At 49.9% G+C, this 24405-nt stretch overlaps 1 protein-coding gene and 1 long non-coding RNA gene across 5 annotated transcripts in view; one reads left to right on the top strand and one right to left on the bottom strand.

Annotated features, from left to right (window-relative positions):
* The window catches only part of Tspan18 (tetraspanin 18), a 166868-nt gene that overhangs the window by 60899 nt on the left and 81564 nt on the right, over window positions 1-24405 (bottom strand). The window lies entirely within an intron of this gene.
* On the top strand, window positions 3083-24160 carry LOC141412214 (uncharacterized). The gene is made up of 3 exons (XR_012437058.1): window positions 3083-3626; window positions 19623-19811; window positions 21158-24160. It is a non-coding gene; the product is annotated as an uncharacterized lncRNA (long non-coding RNA).

Raw genomic sequence — 24405 nt, 5'->3', positions numbered from 1 at the left:
CACACGAACTCACACACATACCTATACACACACATGCACAAATATGCACACACACAATCACACACACGCACTGACACAGGCATGCACACACACTCACTCACACACATGCAACCACAGACAATGTGCACACCTGAAAGAACACACACAATACACGCACACACTCACACACACACGGACACAAGAGCACACACACGCATGCACACAGATAAACACACTCACACACAAACACACAGGCACGAGTGCACACAGACATGCACATACATGTACATGTACATGGACACATGCACTCACACGCACAGACACATGCACACTCAAACATGGAAACACACATACATGCACACATATGCACACATGCACGCAAACATGCACGCACACACGCACACACACTCACATACTCATACACACTCACACACACAAATACACACGCAAATGCACGCACACACACGCAAATGCATGCACACACACATACAGTCACGCACACACATACATGAACACAGACAAAAACAAATGCACAGGCACACACATGCACATTCTTGCACGCACATGCACACTAATGCACAGGCACAGGCACGTGCACATGCAGGCACACACCTGCACAAGCACACGCACACAGATGCATACACGCACACTCACGCATACACGTGCACAGTCACACACCTGCACACACACAAGTTTACACAAAAGCAGACACACACACTGATACACATGCAATGAATGCACACATACGCAGAACACAAACACATGTACACATGCACACAAAATATACACACCTACACATGCACGTGCACATACACATATGAACAGGTGTCCATACACGTGCACTCACACACATGCGCACACGCACACGGACAGATGCCTACACGCAGCCACATGCACACCCTCACACACATTCACGCACACAATCACACACCTGCACACACGCACTCACACACAGTCACACCCCCGCGCACCCGCGCATGCACTCGCACATAGGCATGCACTCACACACACATATGCACACACAAGCACGAATACACACACGTTTGCACGCATTCACACACACACTCACATACCTGCACACATGCACAGACATGCACTCACACACACAGTCTCATGCACAAGCACATACAAAAGATCACATGCACACAGATACACATGCATGCACTCATGTGCACACACGCCACACACATGTTAATATGCACTCACATGCACACATGGACGCTCACACATATGCACAGATACACACGAATGCAGAAGTCTACACTCGCACAACATGGACTCACACACACAAGCACAGCATTACACATGAACACATGCACATATGCACTCACATGCACACACTGACACATAAACTGACACACCCATGCACACAATCGCTCACACGCACATGCACTCAAACACACATGCACACATATGCAAACACACACACGCTCTCACAAGGCATGCACACACTCACACACATACACACACACTCACACACATGCACACACATGCACACACGCACACACATGCAACCTCATTCACACAGGTGCGCACACATGGACACACGCACACACAGGCACCCACGCACACCCGCACGCAGACATAGGCATGGAGTCACACACACTCACACACTCACACACAGATGAACATGCACGCTCACACAACACAGGCACACACACGCATACACGTTGATCTTCAAGGCTCATGACTCCATCATACAGAATGGAGAGTTTAGAGGCATCCATGTCCTCCAAGTGGGGACAGCCCATAGCATTTACAAGCGGGCCTCTGTGTGCAGGGGCCTTCTGGGAGGCGGAGTTTATCTGTCACTCTTCCTCTCTAGGTCATCTGGGTCCTTCTCTTCGCCCTGACAACTATCCTTGCTAAACACAGCTGCATTTAAGAGCAATGGGTCTTTTAGGGCCGGGAAATCATGTTTTGGACTGGCAGAGGGGACAGTCTGCTTGCAAGGCAAGGATCAGAGGTACGGTGATAGGCTCCAGCGCACACAGCACCTATGGGAGAGAGAGCCAAGGAGGTTACAAGGAGAAGACACAGGTGCTTTTGAGCAGGTATCTACTTTCAGTTTTTGTCTGTCTGTTTTTGCAGTCCTGGGGTTTGAACTCAGAGCCTCACACTTGGCCTTTGCCTGCTTTCCTTCCTTCCTTCTTCCTCTCTCTCTCTCTCTCTCTCTCTCTCTCTCTTTGTTTATTTTTCAGAGACAGTCTCCTGCTTCTGCCTGGGGCTGGACTCAGACCATGACCCTCCTCTCTCTGCCTCCTGTGTAGCTGGGATTACAGGCATGCACCATGCCTGGCTCTGAACCTCTTTCAATTACTAAAATATCAAACAGTGCAAGTCATTCATTCAATCACTCAACAAATGTAAGAAACTGGGTTCTGAAATCACAACACTGAGAGTCCTGTCTCTATCTCTGATTTAGCTGTGAGACTTTAGGCAGATGGCATAACTTCTCTGAGCCTCTGTTCTCAGTTGGAAAATGGAGATAATTATAGCTAATACAGAGAGCATTGTTGTATGACTACAAGTAATATGTGTTCATCATTTATTCACTCAATAAGTCATGCAGCAAACACTCGTGGAGCACCTACTGCTTGTTAGGCATAGGGAAAGAAAGACAAAGGGATTCAGGCAACATCTGTAGAAGCCAAGTGAGAGACGCAGCTCATATGCAGCTGGAGACGGCAGAGGATGTTCTAAACCAACCTGTTACACCTGGGTGCCAGGGGAAGGAACAGCAGAGCTGTTGGAGGTAGGCACCCTGGCTGTGGGAGGGAAGGAGGGCCTCCCAGCAGAGCCACAGCCAAGGCCACCAAGCTGGGGCCTCAGCCTGTACAACAGGTGCAGGGACAAAGCAGGCTGCACTTGGCAGAGTGGGAGAGGAGAGAGACAGGGAGCATGGGGATGGGTGGGCAGGGACAACAGGGCCCTGCTAGAGCCTGGGTTCTCCCTCCTCATCTAAGTTCAAGCCTTGGCTTTGCCCCTCTGAAGCCTCCTGGGAAGCCTGCAATTGCAGAACGTGCCTGCTCGGCTCGGCACAGCCACAAAGACTCTCAGGTCATAGCTCCAGCCTCTGGGTGGTCAGGGATGCAGGGCCAGAAAAGCTGGAAAACAGGAAGCCGCCTTCAGGTGGGAGCCCTGCCAGGACACGGTCCTTCCACTCAGAGCTGCCAGAGCCCAGCCCCGCCCTGCCGGCTGCAGCTTGGGCTTGTATACAGTGAAGGCCACCAAGGAGAGAGGCTTCCTTCCTCTCCCAGGCACAGGTTCCGTCCCAACTCACACACACGCACAGCCAAGGGCTGGATTGAAGCTGAAAAGGTTCAGGATGCTAAAAGGAGGCAGAAAACTATTGTTCTTGCCATGGCTTGGGGCAGCTTTGCTGTGTGCCCTGAGGCAAGTCAAGTGCCCTTTCTGGGCTTCTGCTTTCTCCTCCTTAAAATGGAAAAGGAACTCAGTGGTCTTCACCCTGGAGTGAACGGATGGAACTAAATCCCCACGGATAGCTGAAGCAAGGTGAGGAGCCATGAAGCAGAATTAATGGACCTGGCTGTAATGGCAGCTGCTGCTGACTGGGACCAGCATAGCCTGTACTTCATCTCGCTGATGAGACGCTGAATTTGAACCCTGACCCCACTATTCACCAGGTAATCTTGGACAGCTTTTGTGAACCTGAGCCTCACTTTCCTTACCTGTAAATGGGCCAATATTGCTTCTCACTTGCAGAGTGAGGTACAGATGCCTGCTTGTGTCTGGGCAGATCAGTCCCGGTACATAGAAATGATACCATTAACCACATGAAAGAGGCTTCTCTGGGGAGACCCCAGCCAGGAAGCTTAGCACCTCTGTGTCCCTCAGGCCACCAGGGACCTGGGAATGTCTCCCCTTCATCCTGGTCCTCACCAGATGGTGTGAGTCCTCCCAGACCTTGGCAGCCCCAGCTCTGACGGGGACCTTCCCGACCACACCCTGCCACGCTGGCAAAGTCGTCATCACGCTCTAGGCAGACGGTGACCAGTGTGTGGAGTGCTGGGAAGGGAGCCTGGTGTGATTGCTGACCTCACGGAAAAAGGCCGACTTCACAAGCAGAATGCATCCGCATGTCACCTGCTAAACAGCACGGGAACGTGTCCGTCATTGAGGACAGACTCTCTGGGGGAGTCCTGCATTCTTGGCTGACCCTGGAGAACTTAGAGGTTTGGCTATTTCTCATTCCTGGAGGAAAGAGCCGAGAACAATGGGCTGCTCCTCTGTGGGCCCTGGGGACAGGGTTATTAGAGGTCATATAGCCATCTTCCTCCTTTAGGGGGGACAGGATCGCCAGGCCAGACAGGGGAGGTCACCATGCAATGGTGACAGCAATCTCGTGCCACTAATCTGACAGATAGTGTAGGCACTTCCCCTCCTGAGGCCAAGAAAACCAACACACAGCCAAGAGCATGTCTTGTCTCCCATCCCACAGCTGAAGAGGATAAGGCTCAGAGAGATCATTGGCCCAAGGTCACTTGCAACCCCCCAGTGGAGGCACTTGGACTTGAACTCCACCCCGCCCGGCCACTAGGCCCCAGCACCTGCTTCACACTAACAAAGGGAACCTGAATACAGACCCAAAGATGGGGTGCCACACTTCGGCCCTGTGGTATCGGGAGACCATAGACCTGGAGGGGAGGGTGACTGTGAGGAGTGGGCAGGAGCTGCGTCACTGTGGCCACTCCTCATGGCAAGTCTGGGGCTCTCCCCTCTCAATGATCTTGTTGTCACTGGTCCCTCTGCCCACCCTCCCCTCTCTTAATTCCTGATATGTCGCAGTCGGGGCTCAGCCAGGCGGGTAACAGGCAGAAAATGGGAATTCTTACCTGTTAATTTAGTTTTCAGAAGCCCTACTGTTTGCCAAGCTCGAACAGCTCCCAGGGAAGGAGGGGTGCGTGGGGGGGAGAGGGGTGTCTGACTAATGGGGAACCCACACCAGCTGTGGCCAGGGCTCCCCTGGTGTGGGGATTACAAGCCAGCTCCCTGGGTAAGGGCATTCTGAGCAGTCAGCCTCCCTGAATCCAAAAGCAGGAAGGGGTCTGGCTTACTGGGCACCAGCTGCCTGCTCTCTCTGCTTATCCTCAGTGGGAAAGGGCAGAAAGCCTCAAAAAGTCCCCTGGCTCAGGGGCAGAGAAGAGTCCAGCCGGACACAGAAGACAGAGCCCTACCCCTTGTTCTTCCCTCTCGACCTGTCACCTGGCCAACGCAGTCCCTCTTAAGGTACTCCAAGCCCTTTCTTCCCTGGGCATTTATTTAATTTCCCTTCCATCCTTCAGGAGAGCACTCTGATTACTACTCCCATTTTAGACACAGAGAAACTGAGGTTCAAAGAGATGCCGAATCCTCTTTGAATTCCAAGCTGAACATGAAGTTTCCACGTGACCCAGTGATTCTACTCCTGGGTCTATGCCCAAAAGAACAGAATGCAGGGATTCAAACCAATACCTGTACACAAAGGCTCACACCAGCATTGTTCACGGTATCTAAAAGGTGGAAACCACCCAAATGCCAAATGTTTGAATGGATAAACACATGCAGAGAGGCCTGCTGACTGTCTCCCTGTCCCTGGCACAAGTCCTACACTAGTGGAACTCTTCAAATGATGGCAGAACAGAAGGGCAGGGAGTGACAGCCCCCTGACAGGTGTGTGTCTTCCTACCTGGGGGGAGGGACTATTTTCCCACTGGGCAGGAAGTCTGCCTCAGTTCACTGTTTATAATAATAAATGTTCTGGGTGTGATGTTGCACCCCTATAATCCTAGCATTAGGAAGACAGAAGGATTGTGAGTTTGAGGACAGCCTGGGCTACTTAGCACATGCACGTGCACAAAGGCACATGATTTGGCCCTTGGAAAAGCCCTGTGCAGAGCCGGATGTTTCTGTTACGTGTTCAGGCCTCCCTGGACCAGCTCAGCCCTGACAGTTGTGGTACTTGGCCCAGGGGAGATCAGAAACTCTGGCCTCTCAGGAGCCAGGGCCCTGTCCAGTGCTCTCCCCCATCAAATCACAGGCTTGCCCAAATCCCAGCTGCAAGAGACAGCACCATTCATTAAGTAGATCTCACTAAACATGTGAAGTGTATGGGGGAAGGGTGAGGACACAGGTGTTTATAGGAAGACCTATGAGCTACAAGCTGGAATGCTGGTGTCACAGGGCTGGTATGGTTCAGATTCTGCCACTGCAGATCTGAGAGATGCTAGTCCAGTCATTTTACCCTTCGGAGCCTCAGTGTCTTCATCTGTAAGATGAGGGGGTAATAAGATACCTTCACCTCATAGGGCCATTTCGCAGATGAAATGAGACTAGCAATTGCTGTTATTATTATTATTACTATTCTCCCCATTTTACAGATGAAATAATGGAGACCCAAGAAGACAAGTAGCAGTCTATGAGAGGCACAGGATCCCCAAGCTGATGCCTTACTCCTCTCAGGGACCCCAGTTGTCAGATGAGACATACCCGGGGTAGCCACCGCTACCTGGGTCTGGCATTGGTGATGGCGTGGTTGTTGGGTGCATTTGACACAGGCTATGCCTACCACTCACTTCTCTCTTGACCATTTGCCCTGTGGAGTGCCTAGTGAGATGGCATGGAGGACACAAAGAACACAGATCTGGGAAGAGAACACTGGGTTCAGGTAGGAGCTTACCCATTTCCTGGCCAAGTGACTATGGGGAAGTCCCAGTGTTAGACTTCTGTCCATATAGTTCTGCTGGCCATATCCTTCTTCCCAACATCTGATGAACTTGTGTTCATCCTTCAGGACCCAATTCACATTGCCTCCCAAGTGAGTCGCTCCCACAGCAGGGGGCCCTAATTGTGCGGCGCTCCACTGCATGTTCTTCATCTATGTGAGCTCCGGGAGGGCAAGGACTGGGTCTGGACTGCTTTCTCTAGTGTCCTCAGGAGTGTGGTGTCTGGCATCTACCCACCATGCAGTCAAAACTCAGTGAATGGTGAATGAGCCCCTGTGATAGCCACATTGGATGTTGTCCTGTGTGTATTACTCACTAGACGTTGCTCCTTCTGTTGTGTCCCCTGCCCTAGATCAGTCCTCAGTAAAAGTCTTGGGTCATGGTCTCTCTAATAATTGTTGCCACACCTACCTCACTAGCTTAAACTAATAACTATGGAACGAGTAAAGTCACATACTGGCTTTAAGAATAATCCCAGGGGCTGATGGAGTGGCTCAAGTGTTAGAGCGCCTACCTAGCAAGCATGAGGCTCTGAGATCAAACCCCAATACTGCATCCCCCCCCCAAATAACAATAATCCCAGACACTGGATAATACCAACCTTTTCAGCACACCTTGGGAAGCTCTTTTTGAATCTGGAATATGAATTAGGTGAAGATGTCAAGAAATTCTCTCCATCCCAGAAAGCATAGAGAAACACAGGCTTCCCTGATCTCACCTCCCCACTTAGCTTTTGGTGATTGGACATGCTAAGGGCAGGGAGTACATCCCTCCAAGTGCCACCCAAAGCAAAGAGAGAGGACTGCAGAACCAGGGAAATCTAGCCCAGCCCCTTGCCAACTCTGGGATCTTGGACTAGTTCCTGTCTAATCACTCTTGTGGAATGCAAATTAAAACCACAAGGAGCCATCACTACAAATCCAACAGCTGGCTAACACTGAGCAGATGGATGATGCCAAGTGTGAGGGAGGAGCTAAGAAACCAGCGCTCTCACACACTGCTGGAAGGATGGTCAAATGCCACACCCATTCTATTTGACAGCACCCGTCAAAGCTAAGCCCACGACTCAGCATTTCCACTCCCAGCTATGTACCCGAGAGGAATGCATTTGACCACAAAAAGATGACTAGTCGCTACAGCTTTAATCACAAGCGCCCCAAAATGGTAAGTAACCAAATGTTCACCCATGGAGAAATGGAGAAATAAATGGTCATGTATTTATACAATGGAATGTTACAATGAAAAAAAAGAACAAACCACTATTACCCAAAACAACCCGGATGGATCATGAAAGTAATATGTTGGACTAAAGAAGCCAGAGTCAGAGGGGTGCATGCCATATGATTCCATTTAGACAAAGTTCAAGAACAAGGCATAATTGCTTGATGGTGAGAGAAACCAGAACAGTAGTCACTTGGGGGCAAGGACATGAGGAGAGGGGAGGGTGGACTGGGATGTGGCACAGGAGAGCCCTTTAGGCTGGTCAACAGAATGCTCTATAATTTGATCAGTATGGTAATCACTAGGAATATAAAAATTATTGAGACTGGAGAAGCACAATCAAGTTCTCAGGCGAGCACTCAGGAATTCTGTGCTCATTTTGTTTTCTGCCTTCCTTGTCCTTCCTTACAAGGCCTTTCTCTTGCTTGTTTTCTCCCCCGACTTCATGTAGGTCCATCAGCCTCTCTGGGCCTCATCACCCCATCTGCAGAAAGGAGGTCTTGGTGCCTGGACTCTGCTCCAACAGAGAGAGACACAGTCATGCATGGAACACTGTGTAGAAATACACAATGCACTCCAGCTGTTTCCAGCAGATGTGTCTTAGCATGGGTCAGGTTGTAGGCAGTTCCTATGATGAGGATGCTATTTGAAAACTGAACTTGGCCCTTCTGTATTTCTTTGGCATGAAGAGACCTTAGAGAGTTGTAATGGAGCAAGAGTCATTATAGGAAAGGGACAGCCATGTTTGACCTGGGAAGGCCTAGAGGATGTTGGCATGGTCCCTCATCCTTGAAGGACACTGAAGCAGTGCCCAGCATGGGACTTGTGTCAGTGTCTCAAAGGAAGGAGCACAGGGAGTCCAAGGACCTAGGTTCATGGGATGTTCTATGTGACCCTAGCAACCAGTTCCCCATCTTTGGGCCTCAGTTTCCCATTGGCAAAAATAAAAGGCATACTCTGTGATGTTTAGGGATCCTTTCGACTCTAGTCATTTATGAGCTTACAAATTGTTTTTCTTATAGTTTAAATCACATCACACACCTTCTTATTCAAAGTCTTACTGACAACTTCATATTAGACTTTGAATAAGGTTCAAACCCATCACTAAGTCCTCACAGTCAGGTCCCTGCCAATCTCTGCTAGAATCAATGCTCCATCTAACCCTGGGCCATATGACTCTTCTCCCCATCCTTGAAAACAATCCCCCCCTCCACTCAATCCTGTCCCAGGGCCTTTGCACAGATTGCCCTCTTGCTTGGAAACCTCCTCTTCCCAGTTCTGCATAGTCAGCTTCACCTATTTTAGGGCACTAGCATGGAGGTCACCTCTGTAGCCACCTCCCTGACTCCCCCATGCAAAGCAACCTCTCTCCTATGTTTGGTCCTTCCCACCTCCTACCACTAACTGTAGCTACTTTGTTTTCTGTCTGTTTCCTCTGCTGGTGTGTAAGCTCCATGCAGGCAGCCACTGTGTCTGTCACCATTAAACCCTCTGACACAGAGTATGATAAATAGCTATGCGTTATTCAGTCCTTCCAGGCCCCACTCCAGAGCCTCTGCTCCCCTCAAGAGGCTGACAAAGAAAAGCTTAGCCACTGAAGCCCCCTCCCCACCAGGTACTGTGAGGCAGTCAGGTTCTCAGCATTCTTTTCTCTTTCAATTCTCACCACAACCCCAGGAGAGGAGAATAATGGGGAAACTGAGGCTCAGAGTAGAAAGAGTTGTGTCTATGGTCATCTGCCAGTAACCAGGAGCCCAGTACTTGGAGGCTGATGGCTCTGTGCCACCTGCTGGTTGAGGAGCATGGGTGTGTTAGCCAATCTCTCCAGGGGGTGCTTTTCTGTCTGCAAAAGAAGATCTCCTCCAGAATCGCAGGCTGTGACATGATCAAGCAGGATAATTAGCATGGTGTGCCAAGCAGTGGGCAATGGGCTGACGTTGAAATGGAAACACAGCCCGAGGCTTGCTCTGCCCACCAGAGTCTGTGTCTTGCGCCTTCTGGAGGCAGCCAGCCTGCCCAGGATTGGAAACCCCTCCATTCCTGCTCAGAGTTGGGTGCCCTGGGGCACGCACACTACTCATGTGCTTTGAACTTCAGTTTTCTCATTTGCAAAATGAGAATAATTTTACCCCAGGGCCGTTAGGTGTATTAGGAGGGATCACCTACAAAAAGGGCTTTATTTTTTCCAAAGTACTAAGCAAATGCTGTCTTTTGATGTCTTACCACATCTAGTTATAATTATATCAGCTCTCCCTGTAGAGGGGGGACCAGGTGAAATGGGCAAGGATGCTCCAGGCTGCTTTTCCCACCCTGACAGCACACTGGTGAGTCTCTGTGGGCTATCATGGTGCACCAGGCACTGTGGGGGTCTCTCTGTGCTGTTTTCTGAAGCATTTAGCAGGTGGGTTTGTGCCATCAGCCCCATTTTTACGATGGGCAAGTGGAGCCCCAAATAACTGGCCTGTGGCTGGAGATCAGGAGGCCTTGGGAGCACTCAGCAGATGGCACATTTGCTTCCTGCAGAGCCAATGCCAGGATGACTTGGTACAAAGCTGGCTCTTGGTGAAGCCATGCCACCCTACCCCCCCAGGGAGGTCTTTAGCCATGGGCTCCAGTCACAACTCTGCCAGAGGCCAAAGATAGCCACATGCCCTGAGCATGGCATCTTAGGACAATGCACACAGAATGGACAGTGTGCTTGGGAGGGCAGGCCGCAGCCCCCTGGATGTCAGTCCTGGCCTCTGGCTGCTCATGGTGGCTAAAGACTCCTGTCCCTAAATGTCCCTTAAGCTTCTGCAACCTCCTCCCCCTTACTTCCCTCTTGCAACACTCTTGCCTAGCACCATGTCTTGGCTCCAGGAAGCAGTTAGATAATATCGGTGGGACAGAAAGAAGGTGGATGTTGGAGGGGTTGTTGCAGAGACAGAACCTAGAAGCAGAGAGCCTTGGGGGCCAATGCAGAAGGGCAGAGAGCCATGACAGAGAATTAGACTCAAGAGAAGCTGTCTGAAAGGAGACAGAGAAAGACACAAGATGTCCAGGAAGCTCTGTGGGAGGGACGGATGGATGCAGAGGCCCATGGAAAAGGAAAAGAAGTGGCCAAGAGAGGAGCTCATGCACACATAGGACCGCATGTGTGGCCTGAGCCCAGACAGCAGCTGGGAAATGTTTGCCCTTTTCTGCAGGAGGCAAGGGAGGAAGCCTAAGTGGACCGAGGACAGAATGAGGAGGACCTGGCAACACCGCACCATGAGGTCCTCATCTCGGTAGAGAGAGCAGAAGCACACTTGTATGTCCACGAATGCTGTACATGCCGTGAGAGTATAGGGCAGGCAGAAGGCCAGGAATAGGGCAGGAACTAGGTGCTGTGGGCCGAGGCTGAATCCCTTCTTTTCAGGGAAATCTCCTATTTCAGTTGATTTGCTTGACACTCTTCTAACATCTATTGACAGTGGATGTCGGCCACACCTACCCTTTCTGGGGACTCTGGGATTGGTGTTTGATGGAATAATTGGCTACTGTAGCCTGATCAAGGTGACAATAAAATGAAATCAATATGCCATCCTGGCTTCCTTCAGCTGCTGTACTCAGTTTCCACAAAGCCAGTGGCTAGAAAGCAACACACATTTATTGTCTTTTGGAAGTAGGAATCAGAAGACCTTTTGTATGGGTCTCACTGCTAAAAGCAGGGTGTCTGTGGGTTGTGTTCCTTCTGGAGTGGGGGGAGATCTGTTTCCTTGCCCTTTCTAGCATCTAGAAGTGGCCCATGTTCTGTGACTTGTGGCTCTTCCTGCTTTAAAGCCAGCAAGGGCCAGTGTAGACTGTCTCGGGCAGCACCCCTCTGCTGCCCCTTAGTCTAATATCCCCAGGCCTCTCTCGAGCATTTGATTAGATTGTCCAGGGTAATCTCTGCACCTCAAGGTCCCTAACTTAATCAAGTCTACGAAGTCCTGCAGCCACGAAGAATAGAGATGCCCCTTGACCTGCAACAAAGCTAATGTCCTCTGAGCATGAGGAACTGAAAATACCTGCTGCACACCTTAGCTTAGCCACACAGTCCATCACAAGGTGTCCGGGACCGTGGGGCCAATTGGGAAGTGCGGCTCGAGTCCTCCATCTGCATCTTCAGTATCACTCGCCAGGGAAAAGACCCAAGTTCAAAATTCAAACTGTGGGTGCTATTGAATGCTTGTCACTTTCACCCATCATAAAGTCAAAGCCATCAGAATTGTGGCATGTGTTCACTCACAGGCTCCAAGATGAGGACCTGGACATCCCTTGTGTGGGAGAGTGGTCAGTACTCTGTATACCCCAACACCCACACACTCATCAGTAGGGCCCATTTTGTTACTGCCACCCACAGAGTGGGACCGTGAGAAGCAATGAGCTGGAAATGGTTTGCTCTAAGCCAAGACCAGGTCTGGCCAGTGACAGCCTCACCCAAGCTTCTCTCCTTCCATGCATTCAGACCCCAGCGAATGCATGAGGACTCTCAGGAAATAGGAAGAAGATTCCAGTTTAGAATCATGAAGAACTATGACCTCAAGAGACTTCAGCCTGTCTGAGAAAGGGCTTACCAACTCCAGTCTGACATGGATGTGCTGTGCTTCTACAGGCCAACGTCCTAACCTCTCTGAGACCCTTATCTTTTAATCATCCAATGACCCTGGTTCTAGGTTCCGTGTACCGTGCAGTCTTTTGTGCCATGCAAAGAGCCTCACAGATTACAGGGCACTATGGGGTCCCCTCCGAGCCCCTCAACTCCTGTGTGCTTCTTCCTCAGAAGGTGGCAGCAACCATTCCTGGGGCTGGGGTGGATTACAGTTGGGCTACTAGAGTCCCCCAACTCCCATATGCAAGGAAGCTTCTTGTCCTCCTTAGCCCTTGGGTGGCCCATAGCCAATGTCTGAGGCTGGAAGGATGAAAACCCACTCTCTTATCTCTTATCTTAGGTTGAGAAACTCAGGTGCAACATAAACCCTGAATGGTGGTGGTGGTGGGGTGACAGCCAGAGTGGCAGCTCTGCAGGATGGGGCCTAACATTGCCCTCTTGCTTGACTTCCTCCCCTTTCCTGCTCTGTCCCCCCAACCCCCTTAATAAATATGGTGTCCACAAACAATTGCCTGAGCGCCTGCTTGAGGGGTACTGGGACTATCCAACAGACCCCAGTCACTTGGCAGTCCTGCGAGGGGAATGCTGAAATTATTTCCATTTCTCAGAGGAGGAAATAGGCCAGAGAAGTTTAGCCAGGGTGTGGAACAAGTGAGCAGCTGAGCAGGATTTGGCTCCCCATCCATCGCACCCCAATTCTCCTGCCTGGCCCCCTCTCCACAACTTCCCCAATTTCTGAAGCAGGAGAACACAGAAGAAGGGGTGCTCGGGAGATATATTCAGTAAAGGGTAGGCTGTGAAAGTTCCTGGGTGGAAAAAGAAGAATCCCAGAGCCAGACAAGCTGGTGCCTTCTGAAACGCAGGCCCTGGTCCTTTCCTGGGACCCTGCTGCTCCCTCCCCATAGAGCCTGCCTGGCCCCTCCCCAGATTACATGCAAACTTGTGTCCTAAACTAAGGACAAAGGCTCCAGGGGGCCTAAGTAGCTGGAAGGCCCCTTTGCCAGAACAGGGAGGTGCCATCTCTAAAGAAGCTTAAGAGTCAAGGTTCCTGTCTCCCTGCACCTCTCCCTAGGGCCTTTAAAAAGAGATAAAGGGGGCCAGGAGCAGTGAAGAACACCTGTAATCCCAGCTACTCAGGAGGTCAGTTTCTTCATGTGCAAAGTATGTGTACCGAATTGTGTCCACTGCCTATAGTGAACATCCCATCAAGAAAGACGTGGCAGGCTGGGAAAGGTGGTGCGTGCCTATAATCCCAGTTATGTGGGAGGCACAGATAGGAGGATCCCTGTCCAAATTTGACAATGGGCAAAAACCCAAGACTGTAACTGAAAAAGGACTAAAGCAAAAGGAGCTGGAGGCATGGATCAAGTAGTAGAGTGCCTGCCTAACAAACTCAAGGCTCTGAGTTCAAATCCTAGTACCACTTAAAATATGATAATAAAAATAAAGAAAAAAAGAGCAAAAAAAGAAGTGTAAAAGGTCTCTAGCCTCAGGTACCCACAGTTCCTACCTAAGTTTAAGCTTTTGATCCCCTGGGAACAAAAAATTGATTCCCTAGGGAATACTCCAGGGTCATTAATGACCTCCCAGCTGCCATTAGGAATCTCTTTTCAAAAGCAAGCCCTGCCCCAGTGCTATCTACCTGCCCAGAGGCCCTCTGGATGCTCAGGTCACAGAGAGCAAAGCAGCATCCTCTGCTGGGGATAGATGGACCTAAAAGCAGGTGATGGGGGTGTCTTTATTCCCCTGCATAAAGATTCCTGAAGCCCATGGGGAAGGTTTATAAAGAAAGGCTTGAGGCCCAAGCGAGGTGGAGGCCAGACTCAGCGTCTGCACACAGGCAATGGTGCCAGGACCCTCTCTGCTCTCCCCTGGGCAGAGACAAAAGGTCAACTATTCACTCATAACACAGGCTGTGCTGGCCACCATACTGGGTGCCCCATTCAATAGCAAACTGCAGGAAATGGGTGATGGATGGAAAGGAGGAGATGCCAAGGCAGCTGGCCTGGGTCCACATCCTACTCACTGCCCATCTGGGACTGGGTGCCAGTCCTGAGCCTCTGCATGCCCTCACCTGATGAAGAGGGTACAGAGTATGTGTCACAACATAGGGGATCGAATATTACTCTGACATGCGTCAGGGGCTTGGCCAGGTCGGCATCTACCAAACACTGCACCAGGGCCTCCTCCCCTCTCCTTCTCCCTCTCCCTCTTTGATCCATGGCCTCTTTATTGTCCCTTGAGCCCTGAGACGCCCATTGTCAGGACGGTAGCACTGGCTCTCCTCGCTTGGACTGTTGTCTTGGCTCTTAGCTCACCTCACTGTTTCCTTCTGTCTCTGCTCAAATGTCCCCTACTCTGATGGGTGTTCCCCAACCAGCCTGTCTTGGACAGCCCACCACCAGTCTCTCCCGGTCACTGAGAGACATGGTGTTGAGTATTCAGGGGTTCACTAGTAGGCTAACTCCAGGAGGGCAGAGACTTTGTTCCACTTCCCAGCACAGGGACTGTTGCCCAGTGCATAGCAGATACTCAACTGTATTTGTGAACGAGTGAGGGAGAGGGTGTGAGCGGCTCAAACACTGACCACACAAGCATCTCCAACGAGGCCCAGGCAGCAGACGAGATCATGTGAACCAGCACAGTGACGTCTGATTCTGGCTCTTTGAGTGTGCTTACTCGAAGCCAAGTTTTGGGTTCCACTGGGGCTTAGAAAGGCTTGAAAGCATGAGACAAAGAAATGTAGCCACCTTGTCAGCTCCAGGATCATAAATCCTGACATCTTTTCTTTGGGCCACCTCTTTTGTTTCACCAGAGCTCGGAGCACACATTACGTTTGCCTTGGTTCCTGAGGCAGAAGACAGCCTTTCCACAGGTCTGCCAGGGTAGACAGGCGGGGATCCCCCAAGACCTCTCCTGCTTTTCTCTTCCCATCCTCAAAGGCAGAGTTAAAAGCCAGTTTCTGGTGGGCAGTAGCTCCCTTGGCCTAACACAGCAATGGCACAGCGGCATTTTAAACAATCGTGAATTAGGTTGGCACACTTAACAACTGGGAAACACCTCCTTAAAAATCTAACTTTTGCCAGGTGTGTTGGTGCACACCTGTGATCCCAGCACTCAGGAGGTGGAGGCAGGAGGATGCAAGTTTGAGGCCAGATGGCTCCATAGCAAGACCCTGCCTCAAAAAACAAAACAAAAAAGAATGACTGGAGGTGTGGCTCAAGTGGTAGAGTGCCTACGTTGCAAGCCTGGAGCCCTGAGTTCAAACCCCAGTCCTACAAAAAAAAAAAAAAATCTGAGTTTTCAACTTCATTTTAGAGACACTCAGAAGATCTGAAAATATGAGTTGTAAACCAACTTCTCCTTTTAGATGGAGTGTGTGCTGAGGCTTACCACTGCCCCCACCACTCCCTGGTGGCTCCCAGATGATGAAGCCATAGTTTAAATGCCCGATATTATTGAGCCTGCACTGAGATCTGTTTGTTTTTCACTCAAGCCACTTGCTTATTTTGAACCTAAGGGAATTCAAACAATCCCTGGTCCCAGCCCCTTTTGCCTCCATTTCTTCATATGTAAAGTACAGCTATGTGATCGAAGAAGTCAGCTTAGGACTGTTACCTCATTGATGCTCAGTCAACAGTTCTCCCTCCACATTCCCTGTCCTGCTAACCTGGCCCAGCCATTCATTCTCCGATCAGCAAATAAATATGGAGCAATACCTTTGTGCTAACACCGGGCAAGACTCTGGGATGTGATAATGAGCCAACTGGCACAGCCCCCACCTCCATGGCCCTAGCAAAGCATTACTAATTAAGTGATCCAGCAAATAAATCTGAAATTCCAGTTTGAAATGTGTGCCACAAGAACTATAGTTAGAGTGGAATGAGAGCAGAAAAAAGTCTCTATGAAGCAGTCTCTCTGTGCTGATCATGGAGTAATGAGAGGGGGCCCCCCAAGTGGAGGGGCTGGGCAGTGCGTGGGCATGGCTCAGAGGTAGGAAGGAACCCGCACTGCCCTGGGAACTGAAAGGAAGCTGCTGTGGAAGACACGAGTGGGCGAGGGGAAGGCAGTGATGTGACCTGGCGAGCAGGACAGGGCTGGATCACGTAGTGCCCTGCAGACCCTTGAAGGAGTGGGGATTTTATTGTCGGTGTAGTGGGAGTCACTAAGTGCTCAGAAATACGTGACTGATCCAGATGGTTGGCATGCTTCAAAATGCTCCAAAACAAGGTACCACCACACACCCACCCACTGCAATGGCTAAAATGTAAATACCAACAAGGATAAGAAGCAAGCAGCCATTCACTGCTGGTGGGAATGCAAAACAGTACACCCATTGTGAAAGATGGTGTGGTGGCTTCTGAAACTACACATCCTTTACCGTGCAATCCAACAATTGTCCTCCTTGATAGGTACTAAAGTGGGTCAGAAACGTGTGTCCCCAGGAAAACTGCACACAGATGTTTACAGCAACTGTATTCACGATTGCCAAAAACCCTAAAAGCAACCTTGAAGACGTCCTTCAGTAGGTGAATGGTAAATAAAGCATGGCACTTCCATACAATGAAATATTATTCAGAGATAAAAAAAAGAGGAACCCTCAGTGCATGTTCTTGTGAAAGAAGCCAGTCTGAAAAGGTCACGTACTGTATGATTCCAGCTATATGACCTTCTGGAAAAGACAAAACTATGGGGACAGTTAAAAAAAAAAAAAAAAGACAGTGGTTGCTAGAGACTCAGGACCAGGAGGCAAAAATAAATACAAGGAGCATAGAGAATTTTTAGGACAGAAAAACTATTCTATTTAATACATAAATGGTGGATAGGTCATATATTTGTCACCACCCATGGGATGTGCACTATAAATAGGGAGCCCTAATGTAAATCAGACTTTAGTCTATAGCTTATAGTAATGTATCAAAAGTAACTATCATTAATATTAATGTTACATTCATATATTACATTTGTATAATTTATCTAATATATTGATATAATTACTATATTGCATTACTATAATAAAATACAGTAATTATATTAATGTATCAATATTGGTTCAGTTGTAACAAAAGGGTCATGATGATACAAGATGTTAATAACAATGTATCAGTCAGCTCAGTTGGAAAGATGGATCACCAGGACACAAGATGTAAGTTACAAGAGAACAGGCACATGCTTGTAGGAATGAGTAGTGGGGCTGAATTTGGGAACACTGTTCCTTCCTGATCAATTCTTTTTATAAAAACAAAACTGTTCCAAAAATAAAGTCAATGCATGTTGAAAATAAACATATCATACAGTTTTTAAAACCTAGTTTATATACCCAAAGGAATGCGACTCAGGTTACTTCAGAGGCATCTGCATACCCATGTTTATTGCGGCACTATTCACAATAGCCAAGTTATGGAAACAGCCAAGATGCCCCACCACTGACGAATGGATTAAGAAAATGTGGTATCTATACACAATGGAATTTTATGCAGCCATGAAGAAGAACGAAATGTTATCATTCGCTGGTAAATGGATGGAATTGGAGAACATCATTCTGAGTGAGGTTAGCCAGGCTCAGAAGACCAAAAATCCTACGTTCTCCCTCATATGCGGACTTTAGATCTAGGGCAAATGCAGCAGTGTGGTTGGACTTGGGTCACATGACAAGGGGAGAGCACATACGGGAGGAATGGGGATAGGTAGGAAACACAAAACTTAGAAAAAAAAAACCAAAACCTAGTTTATACTGGGATGGATGGGAACCTGGGCAGCGAGGGTGGTGGTTTGAATGAGGGCAGCCATGCAGAGAAAAGGCTGGATTGGGTTCCTCCTTTACTTAGGCAGGAGAAGAGACAGGACCTGGGGATGGGCTGGGTACTGGGGGGAGTGAGGAAAGAGGGAGCCAAGTACTTCCTGGTGGTGATGTCGGGCAATGGCTGGATCAAGGCTCCTGTTCGCTTAAGTTAGGTGGCAGCCAGGAAAGCAGAATAAGAGGAGGGAAACCTTCGAGTCTATCAGGTACCCATAGGACAGGCAGACACAGGGGTGAGGATTGGATCATAGGAGAGAGCCTTGTTAGAAATTCAGGAAGCTTCATCTCACCGTGGTCGCTGAAGTCCTGGGGACTTGCATCACACATTCCATTCAGCCAGCCCTACTTCACAAGCTGATGGCACTGTGGACTTACATGGCAACACCAGCTCTGAAAAAGCCTGAGGACTGCCTCATCACTTTACAGATGGGGAAACTGAGTCCCAGAAAAATGGGGAGAACTGACCCAGATCCTCCACCCTGATGCAGGTAGTGGGAAGGAAAGGTTTCCTTCCTTTGCCATCTCTGTGGGCTCCGTCCCACGCAGCCTTTCCCTGTGCACCTGTCCCACCATCCCTGCCAGCTTCCTCTCAAGCACACGCATGAAAGCATTCCAGAAGGAAAGATGTCCTGTGCAGCGCTGTGAATGTGGGACACAGAGGGGTTTGAGATGCCAAATGGCTTAGGCCTGGGTGGCACGGGCACCATATTTTGCAAGGTGAACAAGTTTGGCCCAAGCTGAGGCTATGGCCTAGATGAGTATTCATCTCTTCCAGCAGGGTCCCTGAGATAGCATCCTTGGCATAGGAAGCACCAGCTTGGTCACCCACAAGCCACCCACCCTGAGCCACGCCACCTCCTGCATTTTATCCACTTCCCTGTCTCCATGCAGAGATGGGTCATGTCTTCCTGGGCCTGGATTTAGGTGGGGCACCCATGGCCTGCACAGGCATTTGGTGTCCAGGACTCAAGAGGGATCAAGGGAAAAAGTGAAAGTGTGACTCTGGAGGGAGAACAGGATTGGAAGGGCTGGCTATGGAGCAGGTGCCAGGCTGAGTGGAGGGTAAAGATGGGGAGGTGAGTGGAGCTGCAAATGAGGAACGCATTCTCTTTGGGTGTTGACATGTGGGCTAGGGATGGAGACAGGGCTGGGCTGCTACAGGATGCGTTCATGAATCAGAATCGTTCAGCCCTCACTGGTCTCCACTGACCACTTTGTCCCACACTCCAGAGCATGAGGCTGTACTCTGTACGCCCCACCTAGTCTCTTGTTTCTTCCCTTCTAGGAGACGCATTGCTGACTTTCCCCTGTAAGAAGCAGGAGCTGGAACAGGAGAACCAAAGACCCACGACAGGTGTCATCTGATTCAGCCCCTTATCCCATCTGCCCATGAAGATGGCGCTCACGGATGGGGAGTGGCTTCCAGAGTGACAGAGCTTGCATCTTAGAGCAGGGCCCACAGCCTAGATCTCAGGTACCAGCTCTGCTCTCTTCTCCCTCTTCTGCAGCCCTCCTCACTCCCAGCATAAGTTGGTCATCCTAAAACACTCAAGAGCTACCAATGGCTCTAGAGGCTTGTTGGTCTTGGTCTGTCCACTGGCATCCCAGGGGGCATAGGGGTGGGGAAGAATCTCCATTGTGCAGGAGGTAGTCACCTCAGGGACCCGCAAATGTAGGTCCTGGGACAAGGCCCAGAGGACAGGTTGTGGCCACTAGGAGGGAACCACCAGGCTCTCTGGAAAGGTTAAGTCAGGGCAGGATTCAGAGGTGAGCCACAGTTAAAAGCTATCTGCTTCTGTCCACAACTCCAGTCCAGTCCAGAGAGGCAGGTCACCTTGCAGGATGCTCATGAACTGAAAGGCTCTTGGCCACCATAGGAAGCCCCTAAGAATCCAGTGCCTTCTTTTGTGAAAGAGAAGCCCCACCCCCACCCTCCAACTACGTAAGACTCAGCAAGCTGGGCACAGGAGCTCACAGAGTAGGGAGGGGAAAAAATGGCATTGTACAGAAAGAGTGAAATCCTGCCCCTCCCCCCGACCTCACAACTATGGTTGACTCAGGCCTCTCTCAAATTCAAACACCTGTGTGTTTCTAGCCACAGGCCACACAGACATTAAGGGACAGGACCCATGGCATGAAAACTCTGGCTTTCAAGTCCAATTTCTGGTTTCAAAGCCAGCTCCACCACCTATTAGCTGTGTGACTTTGGGCAAGTAACTTATCCACTCTGTGTACGCAATTCCTTGGGTCTAAACCAGGTGAGAAAAAAGGCAGGTAAAACCCTGAGGACAGCATGTGACACCCAGCAAGATTAGTAACAATACTGGTGATTCTTGCAGGTGGCGGACACAGGGATGATCCAAAACTGCTTAGAGTTCATGTCCAGGCAGTGCAAACGTTTCCTCTTAGCCACAAAAGTCTTTCTTTCTACTGTGTCCCCAGCTTTGGGCTATAATAGTGTTTCGTAGTCCCTCTCCCACCATCTTCCCTCCAGCCTCGTAGGTAGACACAGACACTCCTCTTGATTGACCCATCCTAGCTGAAAACATTGTAAGAGGAAAATGCGTAGTATGCCCCTAACTGACCACGCATCCCAAATCGACAGCTAGCACCTGTACAGCCTCAGTCCTTCACCCCTGTGACTCCCGGGCTGCTGCCCAGCATTGACAGGGTGTTGTGCCTGGGCAAAAGTCAGAATTCAAAATTCAAAGTATAGCTCTGACAGAATGCACGTAACATTTGCATTATCCTAAAGGGGACACATCTTAGGTGAATCCATAGAAGGCGGGGACCATCTGTGCTGTCCTTGTTCTGTTTCAGTGTGGGAAATGACCAATGAGAAAGAGGCAAAGCGTCTGACCCGAGGCCACAGCCTGGAGAGGAGCAGACAGGAGCACACGCCTGGTTGGCAAGGCCTTGCACACTCTGCAGGTGTGTGGGCAGAGCGAGCGACTGGCCCTAAACACAAGATGGGAAGCAAGGCTACCAGGTCTGTTGTGTAAACCAGGACATCTGTGAACCCACGTGATGGTCCTGAGTGATGTGGAAAAAAGAAGACCACACTGACACACTTCCACCAGGCCAAAGGCTGAGCCAGCCACATCCCTGAAACCTTCAGCAAGATGGCTAGAAGGAGACCAGCTACTGGTACAGTCAATCAGCAGGACCAGCTTTGTCCTGGGAGGGACTCAGCCTCTATGCAGCCCGAGAACCTAGCAGTAAAAGGTGGTAGAGCAGGCAGAAGCTGGAGTCCTGCAAATCAGGGCTCCCACCAGTGCCACTTCCAGTGAGTGATGGGCCTCAGTCTCTGCCTATGAAGTGGGGAGCCCTGGGACCTGGTGCACAACCTAGAACAAATGGATTCCTCCACTCACTTTGACATTCAGAAATCATCAAGAGACGGGTCAGAGCCTTCCTTCCATTCCTCCAGCACTGTGGCCTCACCCGTGCCATCCTCACCATGTCTATACGGTGGGCTGCTCTCGCATCCATCTGACCACATCGCAAGGCTCCATGTAGTGTCCACTCCAGGACCAGAGAAGGTAGTACTGAGGACAAGGGTGGGCTGGTTGTTGAATTTTATACTCCCAGCACCAAGCAAAGTCTTTGGCACCCAGCTGGGGCCAATAGATGACTGTGCCATGAATGAAAGAATGAATGAACCATTAGGTACTCAGCCTGTCCTGGCTCAGGCACCTCCTAGGAGGGGATCTTTATCTCAAAAATAACCCACAATAAACCTTGGGCCCTGGCTGGGAGGCAGGAAGCCCAGCCCTGTGTACACCCCTGGACTCCCAGGCACAGAGCAGGAGGCCTGCTTTATCTCTGTGCTTTCTCCTTCCTCCCATTGTCCTGCTGGGCTTCCCAAGCCCAGGCCTTGGGTGGCTTTGTTTGGAGGTCACTGAGGGCCCTCACCATGCAGAGACAGAGGAGCAGCAGAAGGGCTCAGTTCCCCTCTTCGGGAACCATCTGATCTTCCCCCAGCTGCCCTTCCCCTCTTATAGCTTGGCTTCCTCAGAGGCACCGAGTCCCCCACATCTTGTCCCCTGTTCCTGCCCCCAACAATCACCAGTGGCTGGTAGTCAGAAGCCCTCAAAGAGGCCAAGTGATTAGCTAGGGAAGGTGGGGAGGTGGGCCACAAATGACCACACCAAATAAATAACCAGGACCAATAAATTAGGATGTTAAACAATGACAGCCAGGAGGGGGCGGGGAGGGGGAGAGTGCATAGGGACCGGAAACACACAGATTTCCTACAGACCAGTTAACCACATGATCACTGAGGGGGCACTCCAATCCCTACTTGGGCCCGTGAGGCAGATTTACTTTAAGGGCGGGCCTGGGGTGCCTAGAGTTTCAGCTGACCCACAGCAGCAGCTACAGTGGATTCTTGTGCCAGACTTTAGACACAAGCAAGAAATAGGCCCTGTGGATCCTCATCTTCTAGGACACAACTCAGAGTGATGGACTCCTTTTTCCTCTTCTTCTTTAGCTAGTTGATCCAAATGAGTGTTCCTGATTGTCCCAGAATGATGTGAAGCTCTGTAGGCGTCTCATGATGGCATTAATTCAATTTTGTCTTTAAACCAAAGAGACCTCTGACTTCTGGTGTGGTGATGCAGTGTGAAGCAGTAGCTCTCATTTCCTGACTGTCTACTGTCTGTCCTGAATCCCTTACGGATCTCTGCTGCAACTCAGGTGAATTTTGCAAAGACTCAGAGGTTGAAGAAACCCTCTCAGTGTTACACAGCTGGCAGGTGGAAGAACTAGTACTCTCTGGCAATTCCTTTAACCCCTAGAAAGTGGTCCAGTACGACTTATACAATTATGCAATTGGGGAAAGTGAGGCCTAGATCAACATTTTGTCTTTCTTTTATCCTCAGGAGCAGAGTCCTGGTCTTTATTTTGGGACTGCCATCTTCCTAGAATTAGACCTTCTCCTCAGATTTTTGGGGACACAGCAGAAAGGGGTTGTAACTCCCAAAGGTTGGCTGCTTCCCAAATCCTGGTGCTCCCTTTCCACAGGGAAAAGCTGTTCTGGAAAGGGGCCTCCAGGAACTACATTTCCCGGCCTCCTCTGCACCTATGTGACCATATGATCTTTCTCACCAATGGGAGTCAGCATGTACCCTTCAGGCTTACGAGATTGGGAGCAGGTGGACCCTTCTATCCTTCTTCTGCCTTCCTTGGTGACTTTAGAAGTCAGACAAAGCGGAAGGAATTATACTAATATTACCAGGAAAGCCTTTCATGGAACTTTTACCTAGTGAGAAATAAATTTGTACAGTATTAAACCTCTGAGGCTCAGGGTTTACCTCTTATGGTCTGGAGCACCACCTTAACCAATCGGTAGTCTTGGGTTCTCCATTATTACCAGTTATCTCATCCACAACTTTCTCCAGAATGCTGGGAAAGACCCTGAAAACCCTGAGAGCTCAAGATGGAGTTTGTTGAATCAAGAACTGCGTACTGATTTCCTGCCTCCCTGGTCCTGTCTCGTCTGCCCATACAAGTTTTCCGGCATCTCCATCACACCTGCAGGCCTCTCTCTTTCCTGCCTTGCACACCCAGGCTTCTCAAAGGAGTTGTCTACACTCTGGTCACCATTCTACATCTTCCACTCACTTCCCAACTCTGCCAGGCTGGCCTGCAGCCCCAGCCAGTCATCCTCAGACACAAGCCCAGCAAAGGTCACCATTCCTCCATGGCCATGGTTTGGAGTATTTTGAGTCCCCAGAGCCTCAGTTCCCATACAGTAGCCACCCTTATCCACCCTCACTGGATGCCTCAACCACAGATCGTACGGAGCCCTGTGTGCACATAGACACCTATGATATAGTTATGCACTGGGCACAGTAAGAGATTAATAATAATAACTAATAACAAAATAGAACACTGTGGTTTTCTGTCTTTCTCAGAGTGTCTTATTACTATCGGGTAGGTAGTGTATCTGACTGGATATGCTGGACAAAGCGATGATTCACATCCCAGGTAGGACAAAGCAGGGTGGTGCAAGATTACAGCACACTTACTCAGACCAGCATGCAATTTAGGAGCTAGGAAATGTT

Source organism: Castor canadensis, chromosome 1 (genome assembly GCF_047511655.1).
Source record: "Castor canadensis chromosome 1, mCasCan1.hap1v2, whole genome shotgun sequence".
In the NCBI taxonomy this organism is placed as follows: domain Eukaryota; kingdom Metazoa; phylum Chordata; class Mammalia; order Rodentia; family Castoridae; genus Castor; species Castor canadensis.
Note: the sequence above shows the minus strand (reverse complement) of the source record. Positions and strands in the feature narration are given on the sequence as shown.